This window comes from Rissa tridactyla, chromosome Z (genome assembly GCF_028500815.1).
Source record: "Rissa tridactyla isolate bRisTri1 chromosome Z, bRisTri1.patW.cur.20221130, whole genome shotgun sequence".
NCBI classification, from domain to species: domain Eukaryota; kingdom Metazoa; phylum Chordata; class Aves; order Charadriiformes; family Laridae; genus Rissa; species Rissa tridactyla.
The window spans coordinates 16,213,819-16,236,572 of NC_071497.1; positions in this window are offsets into that span (position 1 = coordinate 16,213,819).

Genomic DNA, 22,754 nt, shown 5'->3' on the forward strand with positions numbered 1-22,754 from the left:
TATAAATCTGCGCGCTTATTAGCTTTTCCTATTGTTCCCTACACACTTTCAAAATAAATTTCACTTTGTACAAAGGAAAGAGAATTAAAGAAATTTGGTACAGATCATAGACATCTCACTTGCAGATTCCCAGAAATCCTTAAGAAAAGGCTGCTAAGTAAGCTAGGTATCCCTTCTTTACCTTACGAGGTCACATGGGGCTGATAGTGTAGAAAAGATTTCCATAAGGAAAATGACAGCTATCACCTTCCTAAAAGAGCCTGGATTGACTTTCAGATAATACCACTACACATAAAACCAACATAAATATAATAATAAAAAATATTATACTTCCTTGATGTTGGTCAGGAGGAATGTCCAGGAAAAAAGGGACCCAAAGGCACCTACTCATTTTTAATAGCTGGCCATGAACTCAGGGGCATATAAACCTTTAATCTGTTATCTGAAGCATCAGATATATTTGGTATATATTCTCAGAAAATTTGAAACGCTTTCCTGTTGTACTGTATTTAGTATTTGGTTCATAGAATTTCTCTCCCTCCCTCCCCTCCCCACATACATTGTTGGAGCTACTTTGAATGACATTAAGCATTTATTGTCTAAGTTCCAACATTTTCTGTTTGAAACAACTACCAAATTTTTTCAGTCTTCTTAATGTAGTAGTGTTCCACAGATATAACCATAATTGTGCTATTTGCTATGCAGTTTAAAATGTTAAGTGGGATGTACAGATTGTGCCCTAATGCAGGCTGTGTCCCTGTATTTGAAATTAATAACTAATTGTCACTTAGTATAAAGGTACTTTGCCCACCACTGAACGCATCACAGGTTGTTCAGGGTTCACAGCTAATCATGAGTAAAGAATGCCATGGTATAGACAACAACATCAATCCTCCCAGCTTTAATTCTACTAGACATCACCATCCCAGTGCAGCAGAAAGAGCCTGGCATCAACTGAAGAATGGCTTGCCATGCAAGACGCAGATGGGCTTATTTTATGCACATCTGTGCTACCTGGGAGCTCCTCCAGCACAGTTGCACAACAGATTTATGCTACACCAGGTACTGGTGCCTAGGGAGAGAAGCACAGCCTCTGTGAGACTATTGCTGGGAAGTTCAAGCTAATGGCTTTTTGGTTCTGTTTCCAGATCCATTGTTAATTCATTCCCTTACAAGCTTTTTTGTTGCAGCTGTGAAATGAGTATCAGTGACAACGACCAGGACATTCACTAAGTGTACATATGTAATAGTTCCCTGTTTAAAGTAGCAGAACTAGGCAGCATAGGTTTTGAGCTGGCCAAGTGCGATCTGGCACACATCTGGGAAGGTGGTATTTGGGTATCAGACTTCATGTGCATACACAGAACTGATCCAGAAGTAGGTGGACCTTTATGATCTCTGCAGAAAAAAGATTCACAGCTTCTATTATTGTTCATTCCACCCATAAAACTTTACTATCTTCACCTCCTAGCTTGTCAACTTCTTCATCGTCAGGACTTCAGTAACACTTCTGCCCCATTTCATGCCAGTTTTGGTTACTTAGGTATTAGATCTGCTATAGTCATTGGAAGGAAAACATGCAAATTGGGTTGAGAGAAGTTGTTTAGTGTGGGGGTAATTCAGGCTGGATCGTATCTTGTTCTTTCATAGGAATACCTGTGGGCAGCAGCTGCCTAGTTTGCCCTAGTTTGAATTTTCTTGATGGACTGATAAAGGCGAAGTGTCAAATGAATACATGTGGCATTTTATTTTTAAATACTTTACGGAAAGAGAATGTTTCTAAAATTCTTCCGTTTTCCTATTTTTTTTCTAGTCTAAGTCACAATTTTAGAGGAAAAATACTCTAAATACTCTGAACCATTTTTTTTTCATGTGTCTAGGACTGTAGAAGGAGTTCTTTAATAATGCCCGGAAACACTGAAAGCTGGAAAAAAGGTAAAAAAATAATGCTAAGGCAGGTGAGGTCAATACATGTGCAGAGTCTGCTGTAGTCCTAATCCTCATAGATCTTTTTTTTCTACCTCATATCCTGATAACCTTAAAATACTAACACTTATAGTCATCTTCCCATAATTTAAGTCATAAGCAAATACTGAGTAATTGCTAAAAGCTCCTTCTCAAGACTCTAATACATATGAAAGTGTGCGCATGTGAGCTAGTGAGCCATAAGTGTCCTTTGAAAGAGCTTGTGCTCCCTGTCTGTGGACAGGCACTTAGATCATATCACGAGTTTCTCCTGTTTATTTTTGTTTGTGCTTTTTCAAATTTCTGGTAATCTCCCCATATTTTTTCCTCTGGACAGCTGAAAATCCGTCTATTTAAACATGCTTCACTTGCCTTTCAACAATACAGTTTTCCCTATATAGCAAACATTCTCTAATCAGCGTGTCAGTTTCCTCTAAAAAGGGAATGGATGTAATATCTGTCATGAAAACTGAAGGATGTTCTCTTGACTAATCACATATGGTATCTCAGCTGAGAAAATGCTTGCTAGCAGACTGTAGAATCTTTAAAAATATAAGGTAGATTTTCCTGTCATGTCTTCCTATTTTCAATACACAATACAGCAAGAATAAGTACTAGCTAGACAGCAGCACTGCATACCTTTCTTGATAAATGGAATATAAGAAGCTAGTGTCAGTCACAGCACATGAGGGTAAAATCTGTCACCGAACCTCCAACTGGCCCTTGGACTTACCATGAGACTGGATTGATACTAAGGGGAAATGAAGGAGAGAAGCCTCTGCAACATACATAGTGTTCGTTAACTCTGTGAAAAAAAAAAAAAACAAAACCACAAACAAAACAACCACCAAAAATAACTAATTTGCAGTAAGCACACCAACATGTGTTGTTCAATGGGAAAGCTGTGATCATTCCTGATTATAATACCACAATAAGATGAACACCCCCCACTTGTGGGTGTTTGTTCCTGAAAAGCTTAACATGAGCTGTCAATCTGCGCTCGAAGCCCAGAAGGGAAACAGCATCCTGGGCTGCATCAAAAGAAGCGTGGCCAGCAGGTCGAGGGAGGTGATTCTGCCCCTCTACTCAACCCTGGTGAGACCCCACGTGGAGTACTGCGTCCAGCTCTGGGGCCCCCAACATGAGAAGGACATGGACCTGTTGGAAGAGTCCAGAGGAGGGCCACAAAGATGACGAGAGCGCTGGAGCACCTCTCCCATGAAGGCAGGATGAGAGAGTTGGGGTTGTTCAGCCTGGAGAAGAGAAGGCTCCAGGGAGACCTTATAGAGACATTCCAGTACTTAAAGGGGGCCTAGAGTAAAGATGAAGAGGGACTTTTTACCAGGGAGTGTAGTGACAGGACGAGGGGTAATGGTTTTAAACTGAAAGAGGGGAGATTTAGATTAGATATTAGGAAGAAATTCTTTATTGTGAGGGTGGTGAGACACTGGAACAGGTTGCCCAGAGAGGTTGTGGTTGCCCAATTCCAGGAGACGTTCAAGACCAGGCTGGATGGGGCTTTGAGCAACCTCATGTTCTTGCCCATGGCAGGGGAGTGGAACTAGATGATCTTTAAGGTCTCCTCCAACTCTAACTATTCTATGATTCCAGAGAAATTAGCTGTTTTATAGCCTGCACATTTTAAATGAAAGTCAGACTATGCTGTCTTCTTCCACTGAGTCTTGTTGCAAAAATTTACCACTTTGACATGAGCTAAGTCTTGTATTTGTTTCAGAGAGACTTCTGCAACTCATGCACTTTCTCTGGGTAAAAAAGGGAAGAGGAAAAAAGAGAAAAGTATTTTAAAAGCACTACTCTTGAAATTGGAATACAGACATTAATCCTTTTGAAATGCATCACGGGAGACCTGAAGGAGTGAAATGCGTACCGTATGTAGCTTAACAGCAAAGATGACATTTGCAGTCTCCAGGTAAAGCTTGCCTCTTCAGAAAGACATATTTAACAAAGAAAACTATTTGCCGTTGTGACTCCTGTCACCTTTTATCTGCAATGAATCCCATCTCAGGACCCATAAACTTCATTTTAAATGTATACCACAATGAGGGACAGACATCCGCTGTTTATTCAAGTACGGATCTGGAATGAATTACTCCAGCAAATATCAGCATTTTCAAAACAAAGGATTCATGTAAGTATTACAGTGATAGAGACCCCTGGACAATGCAGATACATTATCGAATGGTTACAGTGTCCTTCATTAAAAAAGATTTGGTGGTTGTTTTTTTTTTTCCCTCTCACAGCCAGGTTAAGGCAAAACCCACAGTCTTTATTTAAATCCAGAGCCTTTTCATCTCATAATTAGCACCACAGTTCACAGAGTCTCTAGTTATGTGCTTGGTTTTACAAATCTACATTTAACTAATGAGCTTTGCAGTGCCAAAATCATTAATGAATCCTTGGGTTCTGAGGTCTTCCTTAATAGCAGTAGATTAAAGCAGAAAGGTAAGGTCACTGTTTTTTACTTTTGGTTAGCGTGTGCAGGCATGCAGCATCAGTCTTTTGAGCAGGGGAGCTACTGAAGCAAAAAGGTGAGATAACAGAAGGGCCCATTAGACTGTAGATCACTGGAACTCCCTCTCTGAGGTCAGGACATAGTTACCTGATAAACGACATGTGAAGTTTATTTGGCATTTCAGCTTAACTAAGGCCCAGCTGTAGTCACAGAAATCCTGAGAAACAGGAGTTCTGGCTTTTTCTTCCAAAAAGTCACAGGCCCACTACGACCCCTATTGGAGTTCAAGGATTTCCATACTTATGCAAGCCTTCCACTGTGCACAGTTCTCAGCATTTCACAGAGAGATTTTATTCCTCATAATAGCACACAATAAGATGGACACTGACTTGTTCTCCAGAAATGATTAAAAAATAAGCGGCATTGTTATATTTTGTTGCTTACATAGAGAAAAGTTGAAGTATTTCAGCTTCTACATATGCGTATATACAAATAAAGGGGAAAATTATAATTTAGCTAAAATACTTCAAACACTTACTGTGAGTGCGTTATACCTCCCCACTACCCACTGGGAAAAAAGGTCACTTGGTCTCCAAGTACCAATGGCATTAAAAAAACCCCAAAACCCCAACCTTCAACATCACTCTGAATAGTCATTCCACAGCTGCATTTTGAAAAAGAAAGGTTAAAGGCAAACAGTGATGCTAAGGATTTACCTCCCTAAAGATTTATTTTAATGCCTCACTTCCCTCAGAAGTGACCAGTGACAGGAAGCAAGGCAACACGGTATACAGAAGACTTCAAGAAAATAAAGTACTGGAGATATTTTGTACCTGAAATAGATTAATAATCATCCAATTTCAATTTTCTCAGTTAAAGTTTATTAATAAAGACTTTTTTCTTTTTTTTCCATAATTCAGAGACTTTCAGTTATATAAATAATCCTCTGCAGTATATTAGAAATAATACGTACTTGTTGGTTGCAAATTTTTTTCCAAATAATGCTTTTGCTCTAGGATCTAATTAAATCTTTTGGAAACAACGTTATGAGATTTAGGATTACACAAATTGAAGCATGTCTTACGTCTATGATTATGCTTTACTGTTTATTTTATTCTTTGAAAAAAGTTAAATTAAATGGAAGCTTAAACAAATTGTTTAAAATGTGGGTAGCTCTATTGATTTCAGCAGGATTACTCAAGAGCTTCAGACTAAGCACATCACTGGGTTTTTTTTTGTGAAAATAAAACACAAGTTGCAGGTGGTTATTCTGTTAAAGCAGCAATCTTCATACTCTTACTCACTCATTCACTCACTCAAGTAGGGTGAGTCTTCAAGTACACTTATCCTGGAAGAAATTATGCTTGTCTAAAGTTGCATTTTTGTTAAGCTACAGATGTACCTTCTCCTTTGGTTACAGCTGTGCTAGTTTAAAGAAGTTATTGCTGGTAACTGTGGAGCAAACCACCTCAGAGCTCCCAGCTTCTGCCACTTCAGATGAGCTTTCCCTGGCCTTTTAAATTCAGAGTGATCTAACTCACCTGAGTTAGGCTAAAAAACTGAGCAGAGCAAAACAAAACCTTTGCCTACATCTGTCGATGGGTAGAGGCAACTGCTAACGCTGACAAAGGGATTGGTACTTCTCAAAGAAGGAGAACCCCGGTAAAGGCTCCAAGGGGTAAACCAACCAAGGGAAAGAGATCAGAAACAAGCCCTGTAGAGCAACTTTTCTGGTAGGCACAGCGATAGCCCTACAGAGAACGTAGATCAGAGCTATAGTCTCTGTGAACTAGGCACCAATGTAAATTCTTATTGTGCTGCAAATTCCAGCTGTCCACAATGCCTTCCTCCAAGCTGGGGTGAGTTAATTGGCTTTGCACTGACTTAATGGCTAAACATCACCAGATAGACGTGTTGTGCTAGTAGGGGGTCACTCTGAAATGTGGCATCAAATGTTGGGAACAGGGAGAGAGAATCTCCCTGTTATTGTCAAGGCAAGATTTTGCCTGCCGTGGACAAGCAGATTGCTCTCACTGATTATTTGAATCTCCAAAGCATTAGGTCATACATTAGTAATGCAAGCACTTTCACATCAGCATTAAGGAGAGTGAAAAGCATGTTTTACAGTAAACAGTGGAGTTAAACACAGCCTTGAAAGCAAACGTAAGCCAGCTTGTAGCAGCCAAGGTCTTTTCTACTGGATAGCTTTCTATATCTATGAAAAATGTATGTGAAACTGTCTTTCCAATTTGGGAATACTTTGTACTCATTTACACAAATGTCAATGACTCCAAAATATTTAAGACAGTATAAAAACATGCTCACAATGTTGCATATTCTTATCAGGACAGCTGGGGGGGACCCTCTGATCATTTCAAAGTTTATGGTAAAGGAAATACCACAAAAATAAAGGAATTTGGCCCCCAAACAGTACAGCTGGCTCCCAATGTTCCCAGGTAGCACCAGGGAAATGAGAAAAGGCTATGCCCCATGACTTTGACACAGAACACTTTTTGTTAATTAGATAATAAAACAATGTAGCCCTAGATCACATAATTGGTTGGGTTGAAACATTTTTAAATTGGGATGAGAATAGGGTGATACATGTGAAGTTGAGTAGCTTACCCATTGAGAATTTTAAGAGTGTGCGTGTTGGATAATTGGAGCCTTAATGGCACTGCTAATATGGAAGTGATGTAAATGAACCGTCATTCAAACAGTGGTGCTAGTATCAAGTGCACTGCGGGATACTTAGGCAAATGCACACTACCAGTTAGGGTTTTTTGGCACTTTTTCTAAGGCATTACCTTAGACATCTGTCAGTAATTTTGTTATGCTAAACCAAACAAGACTGAAAGCCTGAAAAGAAGACAGTACTACTAGCAAGGATTTGTTTTGAACATTGTTTCTTGTATTTGAGTAAATACAAATGGTAAGGTTGCCTTTGGACAGGCCAAGGATAGCCCTCGCAGCAGTTCTGAGGTGCTACTGAGCCTAAGCTACTCTTAAAATTAAATTCCCTAGTATCCAAATATTAAATATGCTCCCTGGCTTTTAACAGGGCTCACTAAAAAGTTTCAGAATTTTGACATTCCACCTAAAGTCCAAATGAAATTCCCTTTGGGGAAAAAAAAAAAAAAGAAGTCATTTCCAAAAAAAGCACTCATTTCAAAATTAATAGCACAGCATCCCAGGCTAATTATTTTCGTGTACTCACTTAACCAGCATTGGATAATCATTCATGATTCTGCACTTAACATAAAAAATGGTAAACTAATTTTGAAAGGGAAAGCACATGTCTGTTTCTGGTTCTCAGCTTAATTCTTCTTTAAAAAGGCACAAATCATAAAATATATGAAATAGCTATCCTTTCACTCTTGTCATTCCAAATATATGTCAAACTAGATATCTAGGAAGTGGTCCAATCTGCTCAAAAGCGAAGTACATGGAGTGGTCTTGCTACTTACTTCTGACTACATGCAACTTAACTTGTTATACAGTGATATACGGTGCAGTTGTATTGCCAAAACAGCACGAAAGAACCTGAGAGTGTGAAAAGCGATAGTTTGAGGGATGTTTTTCTTTCTCTTTTTAGTTGTGAACTTGAAGATTTCATATGTGGTAATTCAGGAGATCAGGCAAAAGGGCATTTAAAAAAAAAAAAACAACACTACATTAACACTACGTTAACAGGGTTAGTTTGTGAATATTTTTTCTCTTTTTTTTTTCTCCACAAAACTAATTTGTAAAACAAACACAAGACCTTCAAGAGTGAGGTGCATGCAGTGTAAAAGAAAAATCTTGAAGAACTTTTTTCTTTTTAGATTGACTCTGCTATATTCTTTAAATATTATATTTTACTTTCTGTATTTTTCTTTGATTTCTTGCAGAGAAAAAAACCAATGCAATTATTGCTCCAAGAGGGTTAAGAAATATTCTTATGTTACTATTATTTGTTTTCTGAACAAAGTTCAGGTTGATTTCCATGTGAAAAAGAAGTTTTAAGTGAATATAAAAATATAGGATTAATTGCAAATGAAAGATTATGTCTTGAAACGGATCATCCTTAACCCATTTTTTTTAATTAATTTAAGACTAGGAATACAATCGATAAAAAGGAATCACTCTATAACAAATCAGATACATCCATATCCATGTAAAAAAAAAAAAAAAGAAATTTAGCTATAATGGGTCAGTTCAGAGAAACATTAAAGAGTGTCCACAACTCTAAATAAGAACAGCCAACCTGCTGAGATGTAAGGACACATTTAAAGTGCTGTAATAAAATAGGAACTTTTTGACAATGCAGAGTATGCTTATGAGAACAACCATTTCTAAAATGTCATATCTGGTCCTGGACCAAGAGTTAACACCTCCATTTAATCTCTGACCCAGTAAGGTAATTAAACTAGTACTTAAAATCAAGGTAAAGTTTAAGTACATTGCTTACCTGTGGCTGTCAAGAAGAAAGAAGACTATAAAAATTAAAGTGACTCTTTTGACATCAACATAGTGGTATCGCAGTCTCAATCACCAAAATCTAAAAGGTCAAATCAAACAGGTGTATTGTGGTTTCTGTCCAGTTCAAAGTATTCAAATGGAAAATTGGTTTTATGAACTTCAAATATCCATCTGATTAGCCAGTCATTATTCACTTGTCAAGGAAGCTGAAAGGTTCAATAGGACTCTTGAAAATGAGTAAACAAATAGTGAAATTAACTCAACTGGGAATAGTAAAACTACGTATTTTCACTCACTAAAATCTGATAACTTCCTCAGGATTCCAGAACAGAATTATGATCAATCTAATATCCTTTATCATACATGTTTAAAAAAAAAAAAATGCTACCATGAAGATGAAGCTGAAAGAACAGGTAATAAAACCAGTTTGATTTATTAATTATTCTTATTTGAAGAGTGCAGTCTTTTATTTATTTGTTTTATTACATACTGTACTCATTATTGATGAGTCACATTTGTATTTACTATTCTATTGAGTTCTGTGCTCAAAACTCAGTTTTCATATAGACATTTGGACAAGTGTGAATTTATACAATTGTAGGCACTGTTAGAGTGTAGCCACTTTTACAGTGTGGCTGAAGTGTAACAAATATTAGACAAACGCTTAACTGTGCATTTGAACTTAGCGATTTTCTACATCTCTTTTCTGTATCTTAATGTGTCATATCTGAGGGGAACACTGCACTTTGCGTAATGTCACATACAATACACCTGACTGAGAAGATGTTCGAGAAAAGGCATTAGGTAAACTGAAATGTAGTCTACAGGACACAGATCTGAAGCATTGCAGTGGTCTAGTTTTTGTACATACAGACTACCTAAATCTCTGCCATAGAAATGGCACAGAAATATGCCCTACCAGGGCCATTCTTCTTATCACTGACTGGTAGGAACACAGGATCCTTTCAGTGAGAGCAACTATACAGCCCATGGAGAACCATGTAAGTGAGAGGGACAACAAAAGAGGCAGTGTGTGAGTTATCTGAAAAAAAAATAAAAATTATTAATTGATTTTTTTTCCAAATACATTAAAAATTATTTTGTGTTCAGTTTGGTAAATAAACCTTAATTGCACCTCTTTGCATCTTAGTGCAAAAGTGTAAGAAAATGCCTGTCTGCAAGCACTGTAATAACTTCTCTGAAGTGGGTAAAGGTATGCCTGCTCAGGAGTTGGAAGAGAATAGCAACTAAGCCCTACAAGGGGCATAAACAGAGGGTTTCAAGGTAAAGCCTCAGAACAGAGGTCTAATTTAGATTCTGGATTTGAAACATCATGGCTGGGAACATCTTCTCTATCATGCTGAACCACTTTATGTTGCATGCCTAGATAAATCAACGATGTTACAAAAATTCAAGGCCAAGTTGTAAGGATGTTGACTGTCCATGAAGATGATGCAGATAGAAAAGGAATTCTATCACCTATTCAGCCCATCTGGTGGAACGAAAAAGAAGAAAAAAGAAAAAAAAAAAAAAAGAAAAAAGCGCACAACATATTTTGATAGTCATTATTTCACTAATCCTACAGACAGGTGGAGCTTTGTTTCAAGTAAGCTAATAAACCCAGATGGAGGACTTAGATTATAAAGCTATTCCAAAAGAAATCCTCATAAACCCTCCAGGGTTAGACATCAGTTCCCAGCCCATTTCAAGTAAGAAAATGCTGTCTCAAAGTCCTTTACTAACAGACTTCTACTAAAAACCACCACCAGGCTCTGAGAAAAAAAAAGTAGAAATGTTTCTACATCCATAATGGCCAATAAAATGATTTTAAAAATGCCCTTTGTAAAAACAACGGCTAGAGATGTAACAGAACATAGCTAATCTGACAAATCAGAGTTGGATGAGTAATGGATATTTTTCAGTACCTACTGTTTCTCCATCTGCAAAAAAAAATCAAAACATCCTTCATATACCAGTTAATCCATTTTAGACAGATGGGAAGGGCCATTAACAAGGAACAGAAGAATGAAGAAGTTTGTTTATCTTGCTTACCTCTCTTAAAGATTAAATTCTTACACAATTCTAATTCAGCTTGTTTCTAGATTCAGGACTACAAAAAGAAAATTCCCACTGTAATCATATTGCAAAATATGACACACTTTTAGTATTCAAGAGTAATTCAACTTTTCACACACACACACACACACACACACTCTCCTTATCTATAATTGTAAATCCACATGCTCTGTCTTCATAGGTCTTTAGGGAGTGAGCAGACAGTTCAAACGTGTTGACTCAAAGCCAGTGACTTAATTAATTAAACTTATGCTACATAAATAATATATTGAAATTAAACCAACATAATGATAAAGTTCTTATGCATACAGTAATCCCTTTGGCTTCATGAACGCTCAAGACACACTATTTTGGGCTCAAAGCCACCTTAAAAGATTGTTTTTTTCATGAGCTTCTTGAAGTATGGGAGACCTTTGATAGAACAGAATAACTACAGGTGGGTTAATAACATCTTTTCACTAATCCCCAGTGAAGTTTATATGCAGTGACGATTTAGACCACATGCCCGTGGTTTTCCCATTACTGCTAGTAGGTTTTTTCAGAATCATTTGTAATCACATCAACAACTCCAATTTCCTTTCTATACCTCTTTCTTAGCTTCTCCTTCTTAGTCTAAAAACTTCTTGTGCAGAAAAAAGGATAGTTGATTGAGTGCGCATTCCGAGAAATTTTTCTCAGAAAAATATTTCCAAGCTACCAAAAGATGTATTTCTATTCCTAAAAGGACCATCTCAGGGATTTTACTCTAGCTACTATACCCATAGCAGCAATGTTAAAGAAAAAAATGCATGCAAACAATCACAGTTTGAATTACAGATATGGTGAAAACATATTTACAGGGATTGATGGTGTATATTAGAAAACAGCCTGAATAAATTCAGATCATAACACTTCCTGTATTTTTTTTTCAAGACTATTTTGATTTTTGCCTGCAGACCCAAAAAGAAGAAAGATTAAATACAGTGAAATTAAGTGGAAAAAACAAAGGCCAAAAACCTCACTTGTCCATATCAAGACATATCAACTGCCATTTAGCAGTGGCTAAAATGTACAGAGCAGATTTTAAAGTATACTTTCCAATAAGAGTAAAAAACAAAATCTAAACTATTGGAAGATCTCTATATAAGATCTATATAAGAAAGTGCCATTTTATTACATGAAACATTAACTGGAAATAAGTTTATGCACTGTATAGGTTTTAGCTAGGAGCATTACACAATTATTTGTTTTCAATCAAGTTCAGTAAATGATGAATTTTTCTCCATGGCAGAAAAATCTAGCAAAGGCTATGTGAATCTGGAATTTAATTTGTTTAACATAAGAGCCAGTCAGTATTTGATTGATTCAAGATGTGGAAAGGTAGTAGAGCTCAAAAAACTGTACATGAAGTTCTTGATTAAACAAGACAGGAATCATAGGGTTGATTAATACAGAGTCATACCACCACAACCAGTTCCAACCCATCAGCACTGTGATACTCAGGGCAAGGACATAAATTTCTATACTCCAAAAACATCGAAGTTTTTGATCTCAGCACCACCAAGAAGGAATTTAATTTTCTTGTTGCTATTATATTCCACACTCTGAAGTATATTTCCATGGAAAGAAAATGTAGCTGTGTAACTCAGAGTACAGAGAATTTCGTCATCTATAGCAATCTGGTAATAACATTTCTATAAGGGTATATGTTCCCCTCAAAGGGGAAGTAGAACCTACCTGATAGTTCTTCTTTGCTACAATGCTGCAGGTAAATGTTACAATAAAATTTTCTCACCTCTAAATTACGGGATCACAGAATCTTCAGAGTTGGAAGGGACGTCTAGAGATCATCTAGTCCAACTCCCCTGCTAGAGCAGGATTGCCTAAAGCACATCCCTCAGGGCTGCATCCAGGCAGGTCTTGAAAATCTCCAGAGAAGGGGACTCCACAACCTCCCTGGGCAGCCTGTTCCAGTGCTCTGTCACCCTCACTGTAAAGAAGTTTTTCCGTGTATTTGAACGGAACTTCCTATGTTCTAGCTTGTGCCCATTGCCCCTTGTCCTGTCGCTGGGAACCATTGAAAAGAGCCTGGCTCCGTCCTCCTTAAACCCACCCTTTAGATACTTGTAAACATTAATCAGGTCCCCCCTCAACCTTCTCTTCTCCAGGCTAAAGAGTCCCAGCTCTTTCAGCCTTTCCTCATAAGGGAGGTGCTCCAGTCCCATAATCATCTTGGTTGCCCTACGCTGGACTCGCTCCAGTAGTTCCCTGTCCCTCTTGAACTGGGGAGCCCAAAACTGGACACAGTACTCCAGTTGTGGCCTCACCAGTGCAGAGTAGAGGGGGAGAATGACCTCCCTCGACCTACTGGCCACAGTCTTCCCTATGCAGCCCAGGATGCCATTGGCCTTCTTGGCGACAAGGGCACACTGCTGGCTCATGGATAATTTGCTGTCTACCAGGACCCCCAGGTCCTTCTCCTCAGAGCTGCTTCCCAGCATGTCCGCCCCTAACATATACTGGTGTTTGGCATTCTTCCTTCCCAGGTGCAGGACCCTACACTTGCTTTTGTTGAACCTCATTAGGTTCTTCTCTGCCCAGCTCTCCAGCCTGTCCAGGTCATGCTGGATGGCAGCACGGCCCTCTGGAGTGTCGGCCACCCCTCCCAGCTTGGTATCATCAGCAAACTTGCTGAGGATACACTCTGTCCCCTCATCTAGGTCATTAATGAATATATTGAACAAAATTGGTCCAAGTATTGACCCCTGAGGGACACCACTCGTTACAGGCCTCCAACTGGACTCTGTGCCGCTGATCACAACCCTCTGAGTTCTGTCACTCAGCCAGCTCTCGATCCACCTCACTGTCACCTCGTCTAGCCCATACTTCCTCAGCTTCCTAATGAGGATGTTATGGGAGACAGTGTCAAAAGCCTTGCTAAGGTCAAGGTAGATGACATCTACGGCTCTCCCCTCATCCAGCCAACCCGTTATAACATCATAGAAAGCTATCAGATTGGTCAGGCATGATTTGCCCTTGGTAAATCCATGCTGACCACTTCCAATAACTTCCTGTTCCTCTATGTGTTTGGAGACGACATCCAGAATGAGTCGCTCCATTACCTTCCCAGGGACAGAGGTGAGACTAACCGGCCTGTAGTTCCCTGGGTCCTCCTTCTTGCCTTTTTTGAAGATTGGAGTGATGTCAGCCTTCCTCCAGTCCTCAGGCACCTCTCTTGTTCCCCATGACCTTGCAAAGACAATGGAGAGTGGTCTAGCGATAACATCTGCCAGCTCTCTCAGCACTCGCGGGTGCATCCCGTCAGGGCCCATGGATTTATGAATGTCCAGCTTGGCCAAGTGGTCTCTGACCCGGTCCTCCTCAACTAAGGGAAAATCTTCCTCTCTCCAGACCTTCCCCCTTGCCTCCAGGGTATGGGATGCGTGAGGGACGACTTTATCAGTGAAGACCGAAGAAAAGAAGGCATTCAGTAACTCTGCCTTCTCTGTGTCTTCCACCACTAGGGCACCCGTCTCATTCATCAGTGGACCTATATTTTCCCTAGTTTTCCTTTTTCTGTTGATATACTGGAAAAATCTCTTCTTGTTGTCTTTAACTGCAGTGGCCAAGCTGAGTTCTGATTGAGCTTTGGCCCTTCTAATCTTCCCCCTGCATAGCTTTGTTATATCTTGATAATCCTCATAAGTTGCTAAGCCCCTTTTCCAGAGAATGTAAGCCTTCCTTTTTTTCCTGAGGTCCAGCCAAAGCTCTCTATTTAGCCAGGCTGGCCTTCTTCCCCGTCAGCTCGTCTTTCGGGACATGGGGATGGCCTTCTCCTGTGCTTCTAAGAGCACCTGCTTGAAGTATGACCAGCTTTCCTGGGCACCTTTGCTCTTCAAAACTGCCTCCCAAGGGACACTCTCAACCATGCTCCTAAACAGGTTAAGGTCTGCCCTTCGGAAATCCAAGGTGGCAGTTTTGCTGGCTCCCCGCCTCCCTTCACCAAGAATTGAAAACTCTATCATTTCATGGTCACTCTGCCCAAGACGACCTCCAACCTTTACATCCCCCACAAGACCTTCTCTGTTAACAAGCAGTAGGTCCAGTAGGGCACTTCCCCTAGTAGGTTCCTTCACCAGCTGTATTAGGAAGTTGTCTTCCACACACTCCAGGAACCTCCGGGACTGTTCCCTCTCTGCTGTGTAGTATTCCCAGCGGACATCCGGGAAGTTGAAATCCCCCACAAGAACAAGGGCAGATGATCGCGAGACCTCTGCCAGCCGCTTACAGAATACTTCATCGGTTTCTACATCCTGATTAGGGGGTCTATAACAAACTCCCATCATGATATCTGCCTTGTTGGCCTTCCCCTTGTTTTTTATCCATACACACTCAACACTGTCATTCACACTGTTGAGTTCTAGACATTCAAAACCGCCCCTAACATAGAGGGCCACCCCACCACCTCTCTTCCCTTGCCTATCTCTTCTGAAAAGCTGGTAGCCATCAATTACAGCACTCCACTTGTGTGTGTCTTCCCACCACGTTTCCGTGATGGCAACCACATCATAGTTTCCCTGCTGCACGATGGCCTCCAGCTCGTCCTGCTTATTCCCCATGCTGCGTGCATTAGTGTAGATGCACTTCAGTTGGGTTAATTGTCCTGCCACTTTCTTGGGGGGACAGGCCCTGATTTGCACCTGATCGCTCTTGGACACTACTGTAGTTACCAAATTATCACTACTCCTTGTGTCTATGCTGCCACACAATTCACTATCCCCCACCATCGCTGAGACAGGCTGCAAGACCTTGCTATCACTTTTACCCATGAGTACTGCTATGTTGCTCCCAGGCACCACTTTTGTGATCCTGGTTTCGTCCTCATCCCCCATCAAACCTAGTTTAAAGCCTTATGGATAAGCCCTGCTAATTCTTGTCCCAGTCTCTTTCTTCCCCTTCAGGTTAGGCTTCCCCTGCCTGATGCCAGCATGCCTGGTTTCCTGTAGATCAGCCCATGTTCAAAAAAGCCAAAGTCCTGCCGGACGCACCAGTCGCGGAGCCAGGAGTTAATTTGCTGGCTCCTCCTATTTATCCCCTCGTTTACCCCTGCAAATGGTGGGATAGAGGAGAACACTATTTGTGCTCCCGATCCCTTAACCAGCCGTCCCAGGGCCCTAAAGTCATTCTTCATTGCCCTCAGACTTCTGGTACCTACTTCGTCACTGCCTACCTGAAATATCAGTAGCGGATAGTAATCTGATGACCGGACCAGGGAAGGGAGTTTCCTCTGTATGTCCTTAATTCTGGCCCCAGGGCGGCAGCTGACTTCCCTGTGGGATGGGTCCGGTCTACAGATAGGACCCTCTGTTCCTCTCAGAAGGGAGTCACCTACTACAATAACCCTTCTTTCTTTCTTTGTTGAGGATGTCCTGAGGCGTGGGGGTGAGTGACGAGCACTGGGCATTTCACTGGATGGATCAGCTTCTCCATCCTCAATCGCCTGGTCCTCAATTTCCAGAGCCTCATACCTATTACGTAAGGGCAGTTGGGATGGTGAGGGGGGCCGTGAGAGGTTTCGCTTACCTCTCCGAGGAGGGATCTGACTCCACTCCCCCTTATCCCTTGAGTCCTCTCCTTCTGCCTGGTGACAGGAGGGAAGTGGGTCATCCACTTCTGATAGAGCCTCTTCCTGCTGCCTTTGCCTCAGGGTATGGCTCCACCAATCTATTTCGTTTTCACAGTTCCTAATACTTCTTAACCTTTCTACCTCTTCCTTCAGTTCAACCACCTTCCTGAGCAGATCATTTACTTGATCGCACCATATGCACACAGTGTCTCTGGAACCCTGTGGGAGCAGTGCCAGACTCAGGCATTCATTACAGCCCGAGACCTGCACAGCCACATGCTTGCAAAGGAGCTCAGTCTGAGTTCCCACGTTCTTCCTCGCAGAAGCTTTTGACTGTTTTGCAGCCATGTTCTTTTCTCGTGCCGGGAGACGGAGGATCTCTGCTGTTCGCTTCCCTCGCGCCCTGAGCCGGTGCCCTTGCACGCCGATGTTCCTCTGCTTGTGGTTGCCCAGCTCCTGCTTACCTTAGACTCAAGGCTTCCAGTGACCCACCATACGAAATGCTGCTCCTTGTTCGTTCGCTCGCGCTGCGGTGCCGCCCTGGGTGACCCACGTAGGCTACCCGCGTGCTGGGTGCGCAGCGGCCGGCCGCTGCTCTCCGGGACCACCCGTTTAGAGCTGCCGCGTGTGACGCTGACTCCGCCCCTGCCGCGTCAGCAGCCCGCCCCCGAGCTGCCGGTTTTGGCACGAGCTAGCCGCCTTTCCTGGCTACCATAGCCCTCGAAAGAGCCCTCAAAAGAGTCCTTTGCCGGCCTTATCCGCCACGATCCCCTTCCCCAGTGAGGCCTTACCTGCACTGAAATTCTTCAAGGATTTTAGGATTATCATAGATTTTACTTTCTTCTCAGGAATCATTCTTCCCCCTGTAAAATTATGAGATTTAAGAATCTGGACAGGAAAATATCAGAGGAAATTCATGCAAAGTTCTTCTTAATGTTATCTTTTAGGAGATTGAACTTTGCCATATGACCCCCCATTAGTCTGCAGAAAGACACAAGGAAATCCTTGCCAAGTTCTTCAGGTCATCTCAAAACAAAAACATTCACAAAAATGCTTTATCATAGTGGCATCCACACTTTCTCATGTGGACGAGAAAGCCAGAGCACCACAGAACTGTTCAGGCCAACATGGCATGACCATCACCATTACAAGCAGAACAACTATTGGTAGGTCTTTGAGGGTCGCAAGTCATATCATTGTAGCATGGAGTAAGAGCATTTGCAAAACTAGTTGAATAAATTATAAATAATATTCAGTGGTACAGAAATAAAGAATCACAGAATCATAGAATCATAGAATCATAGAATGGTTTGGGTTGGAAGAGACCTTAAAGATCACGTAGTTCCAACCCCCCTGACATGGTCAGGGATACATTCCACTAGAGCAGGTTGCTCAAAGCCTAATTCAGTCTGTTTTAAGAAGACTAAAAAAAAAAAAAAAAAAAAAAAACAACAAAACAAAACAAAACCAAAAAAAGAGCAAACAAGTAACAAGTGGTACAATTTAATTTTATAGGTAAGTGAAGTTTGGAAGTACGTCTTTCATGGTGCCTGTAATTTAACATATGTGTGGTTAAATGGTGTATCGAGTATTTCTGGACATATATAAATAACACATCACTTGCAGAGTTTTCTCTTGAATGATCTGGTTAATCATTAATGTCTCTAGTTTATCACACCATAAAAGAAAGTCCTAGGAAAATCTTTTAACTTCTTGAATAGGTCCTGGGAGGCAACACTTGAAAATATAACTCATGGATTGATTTTCTTATCATGGTTTAAAATTACATTAATATTTATTGCCTGAGGAAGATAGCATAAAAAAGTTAGCAGAAGAACAGACTTGATAAAGTAGTAAAAATATTTAAAAAGAAATCCCTCATGATTTTGACTACATCATTCTTCCACAGTAGCAAAGCAATCTAAAGTTACTACTAAAGCCAATAATCTGCTTCAGTTCTCTGGGACTGACAGAGGGGCAAAAATATCACAGTCCTTCATTGATGTTTTGTACCGTATTTTCAATGTGTAAACAAAACACTGATTTATAGGGAAAAAACCTCAAACTGATATCATGGTTGGCTTGAGCCTTTTGTGTAGAGGCATTCATTAGACATGGCGCTTGAGGAGTTCAGTTGAAACTGTTCTGCCAGTGCTATGTGGGCTGAGCCGATGCAAGCATCTGGGTTATTGCCTGATGTTCCAGAAGATGAAGCAATGTTAAAATAAGCTTCTCTCCAATTCCAAAAATAAGATCATGACAATCCATGTATGTTACATGGAATCCCTGCCAAAACATCAAAATTTGAAGAAATAATTATATTTGGATAAAGTAACCTAACACAGCATCATCTGTGGTCGATGCTCATACCTTTGAAAACCTCTAAGTCTCAGTCCTAAGTCCTCCCATCTCTTCTGCTCCCTGTTTGTTTTTCTTAGTCCTGGGAGGCTCTGCATTTAATTGTGGCTTTTGAAAGACAAGTCTTCTTTAAAGATGCCTCACAAAAAATATTTTATTTGCATTTTAAGCATAAGGAAAAGTGATAAAAGTCTTTGTTAGCATAGATTTTTTCCAAGATAAACAGACCAGCTTATTTAAATCTCAATATGTTTTGAAGAACAGGAGACCTATCAGACAATTAATAATACAGTAATAATACACTGACAATTCCTATCATTTTTTTCCAGGGTTAACCATGTCATCCTGAAGGGAGCAAAGGGCTGATATGCAGACCAAACACACCTTTCAGAGAAGTCTGCTTGCTGCCTTCCTGGGGCCCGAGTTAAACATATAAAAAGAAAACTTACTTACCTGGTAAGCCCTTCAGATTACTACCTGCTACTGATTTTCCAGACAGCCAGCCATGAACTGATAACAAGAAACCCAAGAGTGATCAAGAGAGACTTAAGGACCTTTGCACGACTGGTTAAGGGGTCAGGAGCACAGGTGGTGTTCTCCTCTGTCATTCCAGTCACAAGGAAGGATGAGGAAAGCAACAAGAACAGCCAGCAGATCAATACCTGGCTCTGAGCCTGGTGTCAGCAGCAGGACTTCGGGTTTTTTGATCAGAGGTCAGTTTACACGACACCAGGTCTGCTGGAGACGGATGGGGTACACCTGTCTCAAAGTGGGAAAAGGATCTTGGTGCAGGAGTTGGCAAGGCTCATCAAATGGGCTTTAAAGTAGATTTGAAGGGGGCGCAGCAGCAGGGATGTGAGGGTCAATGGTGGGTTAGAAACTACGGCTGCCCCTGGGAATGGACAGGTGGGAATTAAGGCTTCTCCCAGCAAAACGGTGGCAGGACCAGTAGCCCAGCTGAAGTGCTTCTACACTAATGCACGCAGCATGGGCAACAAACAGGAGGAGCTGGAAGCCATTGTGCACCAAGAAAGCTATGATGTAGTCACCATCATGGAAATGTGGTGGGATGACTCACATGACTGGAGTGCTGCATTAGATGGCTACAAACTCTTCAGAAGGGACAGGCAAGAAAGGAGTGGAGGTGGGGTGTCTCTCTATGTTAGGGAGCATTATGAATGTCAAGAATTTAGTGACGGTGACTATAGGGTTGAGTGTTTATGCGTAAGAATCAGGGGGTGGGCCAACAAGGAAGGTATCATGGTGGAGTCTGTCGTAGACTGCCCTACCAGGATGAAGAGACAGATGCGATATTCTAAAGGCAGCTGACCAGTTTCAGTAACATTTGACAGAGATATGTACATCTTAAGCAAGTTTTTATGTGAAAATGGGTAGCAAACTGCTAGTAACAAGTGATAGGACAAGAGGAAATGGCCTCAAGTTGCACGAAAAATCCATTTTCTATCTGGCTTTGCTCATGGGATAACTCAAGGAAGCTACTGATATAGACAATAGCTGAATACAAACTTTGTGAAGTGACATAGAATCATAGAATCCTATAATTGCCTAGATTGGAAGGGACCTTTAAGATCATTGGGTCCAACCATCAACCTAACTCTGACAAAACCATCAATAAACCACATCCCTCAGCACCACATCTACCCGTCTTTTAAATACCTCCAGGGATGGTGACTCAACCACTTCCCTGGGCAGCCTGTTCCAATGCTTGACAACCCTTTCAGTGAAGAATTTTTTCCTAACATCCTATCTAAACCTCCTCTGGTGCAACTTGAGGACATGTCCTCTTGTCCTATCACTTATTACTTGGGAGAAGAGACCAACACCCACCTCACTACAACCTCCTTTTCAATTACAGCTTGCTTCTTTTACTAAAATGTAATATGGTACTTGCTCCAACCTGTAATGTTAGAGTGGAGTTGTGAGTCATACATTCATAGGGTACTGACAGGTGACAGTACCTTATTGTGGTGTGAGACACAGGGTAAAGTAAGATAAAGATTTCACACCAGAAAGAAATTTAATTTGTATGGTTTGAACCAAGTAAATAAACTGGAAAAAAAAAAAAAAAAAAAAAAAAGGAAGAAGTTGTTTAGCATAAGACTCAAGAGAATATCTAATTTTTTTTTCTTCATATTCCCCACCTGTCTTTATCATAGTCTCCAGCTGTGGATTTTTCAGCCTGCCAGGTTGTTTTATAACTCTAATGGAGCAGTTTGGATTCAGGGTTCCCGCTCTACAAAACAAATCTGCTGAAGCTGGTTTCGATTGACACTCTACACATTTCTATTCCTAATTCCTACTCTTATATTACTGTCTCAGAACAGAATGTCTTCCCATGGACTTCTTTTTCCCCCCAAAAAAAAAAATTTTGCTGTGTTTTGCATGTTTTCTGTGAGACAGCTCTCTGGGCAATTGGTAATTAGAATCCAACACAATAGATAGGAGTTTGCTTTCATGCATGTGCGTGCATCCATACGAGTGCATTTCTGCCTGAAAAAGCCTTTATCATCAGTGGAGCGTCTCAACTATGAGGAAGACATTAGGTTTTGTCACTGAGGAATAAGCAATACTTAAAACAATTCTCAGATTACTATGAGTGTCAGTTACCACTTGTAAACTTCCCTTATTACCGTGGTGTACCTGATCTTCAAAAGGCTATCAATGCCATTTGAATACTGCCATACTGCCTAAAGCGTAAGAGAAAAAGAAAGGTTCACACTCTCCTGTTTGTAGACATTAACTGCTTGTGTGTATTAAAACCTATCTACCAATTGGTCCTTGGAAGGAGACAAGCATATGTGTGCATCTGCATGACCTCAAGAAGGTCACTAGTGAGCCCATGGGACAAAGCTTGATCTAGAACAGGGATTTGGAGATTCCACAACGTGATAAAGTGCAGAGTTCAAATGGCAAGAACTCGGTTAACTCAGATGAGCCTGTAGTAAAAGTCAGCAGTGCATACTTTGCATCTCACACAACATGGCGTGGACTAATGTTACACACAACTCTTTTTGGAAAAGGTAATAATGTATGCTAAATTCTAGAACTGGCATAAAATGTACTATTAAAAACAGAGTAATAAGTGAAAATTACGGAGGTGATTTAATACTAATGCTTTGCCTTGACAAAAATTCCAATAGATTTATTTCTTTTAACAACTATTAACTGTCAGGTAATATCTACCTCTCTGGTAAATGTTGTTGAGAATGGTGTTTCCTCTTAGTGAGTGACTACTGAGTTCAGAAAGTCTATGTTGGTTGGAGGCAACATGCATTGTACTAAGTACTCATAAACCTAACCCTTCAGTTACTCTCTAATATAGCAATTTAATAGCTTTTTGCATTTTTGACATAATGTTAGAGGCTATGAACATTTTGTCTGGGGATGCGCAAACTTATTATTACCAGGTATTATTCTGCCCCATTCACATTAATTCAGCACCGTTGAAGTTTTTCCGAAGAATTACTTGATTAGATACATCTGGCACATTAGGACAGTGTAGAACTGAAAATAGTGAGGTAGAGGAGGAAGACAGGCATTTTTTCTGTGTATATAGCAGTCTGCTGCTGAGCCATCCACAGTAAGGAAAACAAGCAAAGAACTTGGCTGGAGACCCTGGCAAAATCACACCCAAGCCGAGAATGAATGAAAAACGAAAACAGGATGGACCTCACTTATGGCTGGGTTTGGAAAGAAGCATGATACTTCTTTAGATTAATAGTTCTGGTAAATTTAGAAAGTGTTGTCTCTTGAGTACCATTTCACATATCTTTGGGTGACAGTGATGGATGGATT